The sequence below is a fragment of the Halyomorpha halys genome, unplaced genomic scaffold, assembly GCF_000696795.3.
Source record: "Halyomorpha halys isolate HHAL.00 unplaced genomic scaffold, Hhal_1.1 Scaffold10.1, whole genome shotgun sequence".
Taxonomy (NCBI): Eukaryota; Metazoa; Arthropoda; class Insecta; order Hemiptera; family Pentatomidae; genus Halyomorpha; species Halyomorpha halys.
The window spans coordinates 259,700-265,701 of record NW_027107501.1 but is presented as its reverse complement, the minus strand read 5'-3'; the positions used below and the strand labels follow the sequence as shown (position 1 = coordinate 265,701).

The window sequence follows — 6,002 nt, the reverse complement described above, 5'->3', positions numbered from 1 at the left end:
GTGCTGCTATCTTTAGACAGTTAGTCGAGCTATTATTTTAACATTCTAAATTGTCGTTTTACGTTGTTTTATTCATCTGGGTTAAAACGATTTATAATTTTTCAGTCATATTTATTCATGTTCGTTTTAAATTAGTTAGTATTTATTATGCTTGATCGATTGTTCATTCCTTTATGCTCTAATTAACTTAATAAACAATTAAATATTGTTATCGTTTGACTTTAACTATGATAAAATAATTTCACCATTTTATGAGTGTGTCTTTTATTGTTATGTTAGATCAGTTATAAACTTCAAATTATAAAGAATTTAATTATGATTTAAGTAGTGAGTTGTAAATTAGTTTTGTTATGAAAAATTAACTATTTAACATGGATTAGGAGAGCTAGGCTTTTAATGTGTTTTATGAATACATATGCATCGTAAGAACTTGTTGAAATTTAAATTTGGCATAATAGATTAACTGCTATATTATGAATTAATTTGGATATGATAAATTGAAAACCATTTATAATTATGAGAGATAGTTGACCGTGGATGATAAATGAGGAGAAGATGGTTGGGGGTGCGGTCAATGAAAACCTTTTAAATTAAGAGAGTTTGGAGGAAACTGTATTAATAAAGGATTAAAGGAGTTAGGCTTTTAACATGCATCATAAGAACATGTTATAAATTAAAAAATAAATAAAGATGAGCAATTTAGGTTGTGAAAATATGATATACATAAGTGTGCTAGAGCAGAGTCGAACTAGTCTTTTGATTATTTCTGAAGCCCGGGGCGGATTATCTTTGGGGCCTGAAGCTGATACAATTTTGTCTTCGAGTTACCGTCCAACACCATAACTGTAGAGCTGAACAAAAACTTTGAATTGAATTAATTTTAAGATCAGAAATAATCAAAACAATACATAAGAATGATATTTTCCCGCCTATTGTCATTACATTTGGTAAGGTTTATATGTTACGACAGTAGACTGTCAAGATGTATACATATGACAGTTTAACGTGACTGTTAGTCCACTGTCATTATTTGTACAACCAACTATCACGTCAGACCCAGTTCGGCAATACTGTCGTGACAGTAAATGGTCATAGTAGTAAATGCTACTATGACTTTAACTATCAAATAGTTTCATCATGATAGTGGCTGTGACTTTGGTCGCAATAACTAAAACTGCACGATTATTCACTGTCAAGGCGTTTGGATGTGATAGTTAACGTGGCAGTTGCTTCATTGTATCACTTGAGCAATAAACTATCACGCCAGAGCGTGCGAAAGAAAAATCATGACTGTAACAATGATACAGCTAGTTATAACGATTCTCCAAGGGAGGGTAAGGTGGCCGGTATCTGTCTGATAAAACTGATATTTTCAAGGCGCTAAGCGAGTGTTTATTAGTAGAGTGAATGAGTAGCACTGCTTATAACCTACCGCTTCTAGTGCGCCTTATCAAGTCCTGAAAAATGTCTAGCGAAGGAAGTAAAGTTGAAGAAAAAAAAAAAGATTGCTTGTCTTGCAGATTAATTCGTGGGTTTTCATGCTTGGGTATTGGGTCTTACCTAATTTTGCAAACAAGAACTGTGAGAGGTTATAACCGGGGGTCATTGTTCGTTTTTGGTGGATGTAGGTATTATTTATAATTTTTTTGATATTGGTTGAGTTACTCATGTTGTTATCAAATCAATACTAATGGTGTAATGTTTTAGGTTTTGGTGTTCTTGGATTGGTGAATTTATTTGATATCGACTTAACTAATATATCTAAATTGAGTTGATGTTTGATTTAGTAACATTTGGAATTAAATTGTCAAGGGCTAGATTAACTTGTAAATAATATTATGTGAAACAAGATTTTGAAATCATATACAATGCAATCAAGATAGCGTGGTTAGTATTTTATGTTCCATTATTTTTCCAATAAAACATTCAGACATAAAACATTCATTGGACCTGTTCAGATATGCTTTCACTGTCCTATAATGCTGAAATTCTCATGTTCAGTTATATGAGTCTTTTGGCTTTCTTTTATTATTATTAAGTATTTTTTCAAAGTAATAATAATAAATTGACCTTACTTGACCTCCACCCATACCATCTTCATATAATGAAATAGAAATCGGTAAATTTTTGATGTTATTGTTTGTAATAATTAGTAATGTTTTATTCATTTATAAAAATATTTTTATTATTCAGTTATGATATTTATTGTTATCCTAAAGGTGGGAAAATATCGTTTTGGGTTCATCATTGGATGATAAATCTAAGAAATAGGAATAAATCATAATTTGTTTGGAAAAAACATTTCCTCATACATTGATTTAAAAAAACAGAAAAGTTTTTGTTTTGTATACAATTAATTGGTTTTGGACATTTCTAAAATAAACTGTTAATTAAATTATAGGATTCAGTTAACTTATAGCCTTGAGCAGATGACTTAAATGCCTAATTTCTCTTTAAAATGCCTTTGATTTAATTTATCTGAAATAAATAACCAGCTACCATTGTTAACTTTAATAAATACAATGAGTTCAAAATATTAATGAATTTGATGAATAACAAAATAAAAAAATAAAAACCAGAGCGACAAAATAGGCGATCTCTTCTGATGTTATTCGCACATACTCGGTTTCATTATTTTGTTTAACTGTTGTATTCTTGGCAGGAAGAAAATTGATGATCATTATTGCCACCTCAAAAACTCCTAAAAAATGAGTTTTTAAAGCAACAATAAAAAATATGTATTTAAAAAGAAAAGTCAAAAAATATTTTTATTAGATAGGAGAGTGAACGCATATGAATAGAACAACTACTCTATCTACTTTTTAATCGAAAAACAATCTACAAATGCAAATTTTCCTACCTTGGATACATCTGTATTGCCAATGTAGTTAATACACCTAAAGTTGTTTCTTATTTTCTTAATTTGATAATTTAGTGACATGTTTATAAATTGCAGGTAACTTCTACTTCCTATGTTTATGAATACATGGTATAAGATGGATTTTATTTTGGTAATCACCTTTCTCCTGGATTAAAATACACTCATGTCTTTGAGATTAATCTTCAAATTAAATTTTACTTTTACTTAGGTTGAGCAATGAATCTAGTTTTTAATCTAATTAAAACATGGTAAAAATTTCCCATCTTTATGGTATGTCTATTATTTCTGATATTAAAATTGTTTTTTTCTATGTGAAGTTTTTTATTCATCCTCATGAGTAGCACAAGAACTTAATTGTTATTAAAAGTTCATGTAATTTAAAAAGCATAGTTATTTTAAAAATTGAAGTAGATTTTATGTTGAATAATGTTTATGTTTTTATTTATTGAATACAAAAATAGTCTTTAAGCTTAGTAAACAGAAATTAAACTTAAATGAAATGAATGAAGAAGAAAAATCAAATAGATATAATTGCAATACAACTTTAAACCAAGTCAAGAGAGAAATGCTTTATTCGGCAAAGCTGTTCAAATACATTGAGTTGCTAAAATAAACAGCATACTTATCAATCCATATATACATACCCATATATTGACAAAGATAACAAAAAAAATTGTTTTTTTCTTTTTTCAAACAATAATCAACCATAACCTTATACAATATATTTCCAATATTTTTTTTTCCTCCTTGCTCAAAGTTATATTACATTTTCTTCATTCATTCTTTCTCTTTTTTTGTTCTGAACCCTATCTACGCTATTCTCTCTATCCCACTCTCTCATACTTCCCTTCTTCAGTGATATGGAATTCATGTTCAATCCATTATACAAATGCAATGCAAATTAAAAGAAATATATCAAAAATAATTTTATAGGTTATATTGGACAGTTCTACTTTTCATTAAAGTAATTAGATATAGTAAATGGAAGTACTTAGCTTATTTTAATTTTCTTTATTTAATACTTCATAAACAACGTTTTGGTCTGTCACCTCATCTTCTGGCATTTACTATATTGTCATGTTGCAGACTAATATTAATAGAAAATTCTTGTACAATCTTCGAATTATGCTGTGACCTGACAATATATGGCCTGAAAATGAGGTGACATCCTCAAATTGTTGTTAATGATTTTTTAAATAAAGAAAATTAAAATAAGGAAGAGTATTGTCATTCACTATATCTAATTATCTCAAAAATAAAATAGCTACAGCAGTAGAACAATTAAAAAAAATTAAAACATAAATAATTTTTAAAAACATGAATAACTTAAAAAATATGAGTAAAACTAATAACATTTGAACAATAATTAAACAAAACATGGATACAATGATCAGTATCTTTGTGAACACTAGTATTGAAACATCTTCGAATTTGTTTTTTACATAGAGAATTTAAGTTTCTTTCATATGATTCTGCTATATAATTTTCCTTAAAATTTGTTTTTGTGATAACATTTTTTTCTGGGGATTATATTATCTATGTAGAGTTGAATGGCTTAAAGGAGAAGAATTCCAGCAAGTTTCATCATAATCACCAAAGCCATTTTGGTGCTACAGTCAATAGATGTTTTTTGATTAAAAAATAAAATCAGTTTTGCCATTCCAGAGATGATTGTGACCTAGAGAGACAACTAATGACTGAAAAAGTTTTTTTTTTAAACTCAGGAGGCTCTGTAACACATAGATGCATTAAAAACTGCACATCTGAAATCACCCAGTGGCTATAAAAATATAAAAAGTAGGTTCAATAAAACAATAATTAAACATGCTAAATTACCACAACAAAAATATGATAGAATATTACTGCTATAATAAATACTTTACCCTTTATTTAATATCCAAAACCTTTCCAGTTGTCTTGAATAATATTGTTGGGAATGATAGTAAAGGTGTTAGAACATCACTATAGTTTTTAAAAAATAGAGACAGAATTCGATATAAAATCTATTACAATTAGACTTAACATTTCAGAGAACAGAGATTTTTACTCAAGGCGTAATAATTGAAGTTAATGAGTAACAAGAATTTAGATTGAGCTTTATCTTTTTTATTCTTTTTTTTTTTTATCCCTGAGAATGATTTAATTGACAATGGGCTAAGTATATAAATCTAGACCACTTTCTTATAAAGTCCAAAAATTATATTTTCCTTATATTAATTTTTCTTTTGATATAATAACTAATATTTTTTTTTATGTAAATATAATAAGAACCTGACAGATCCTAATTATTTACTCATATTTCAATGAGAGCATAGGAGAAGGAAATTTAATTCTTTGAATGACTGAGTATTATTAAACATAAGTAGTTGAATTAACGGTAATTAACTCCCATTTATAATATTTATATTATATAATAACTGATCCACCAATTTAATTTACTTCTTGGGCAGAGCTGATCCAGAAATATCAATTTTTTAAACTATGATGCGTGATTGTATTTACATGAAAAAAGATTTAAGATTATAGTATCATCAATGATATTTTACTTTTTTTATATATTTAGTTTTATGTTTACTAACTTAAGGCAGTAAGGAGATTATTCCAGAGTTTACAACTTGTTCTAGCCAAAATGGGAAGCTTGAGGTACATTTCCCTTTGTCCATTTGGCGAACTCACGAAATTAAAACTGTCTAAGGATGACTTTTTTTTTTTTTGCCAGTATTGTTTAGTTTTGGTGTTACAATTCTACTTTTTGCTTAGCTAAGGCTTACTTCGCTCACTGACTGAGGAATTATAGAAGTGTTCTTAAAACTATAGGCTTATCTGTCAACTTCCTCGTCCTGAGGTAATGTCGCAGTATGCTGATAATTATTTAACGCTTTATTATATCATATCACTTTAAACTAAAGGATTCTACATGAGTGAGTGTTGATTTTTAATAAATTCCCGCCGATGGAGCTTGTTTTGTGAATTAATACCTTTAATTCTTTTAGGCTTGTGAAAGATTGATTGATATAATTTGGAAAAGAGCTACGTTTTACCTTAAACTTTACAGCTACATATTGTAATAATAACATGTTTTGTTTACTCTAAAAAACCCGTACCTCCTTGTTGAAATAAA

General features: G+C 28.1%; 1 long non-coding RNA gene across 1 annotated transcript; it reads left to right on the top strand.

Annotated features, from left to right (window-relative positions):
* Positions 1-1,478: 1,478 nt before the first annotated feature.
* On the top strand, positions 1,479-3,191 carry LOC106678291 (uncharacterized). Its single transcript, XR_001342736.3, has 3 exons — positions 1,479-1,624; positions 1,708-1,887; positions 2,957-3,191. It is a non-coding gene; the product is annotated as an uncharacterized lncRNA (long non-coding RNA).
* Positions 3,192-6,002: the final 2,811 nt, after the last annotated feature.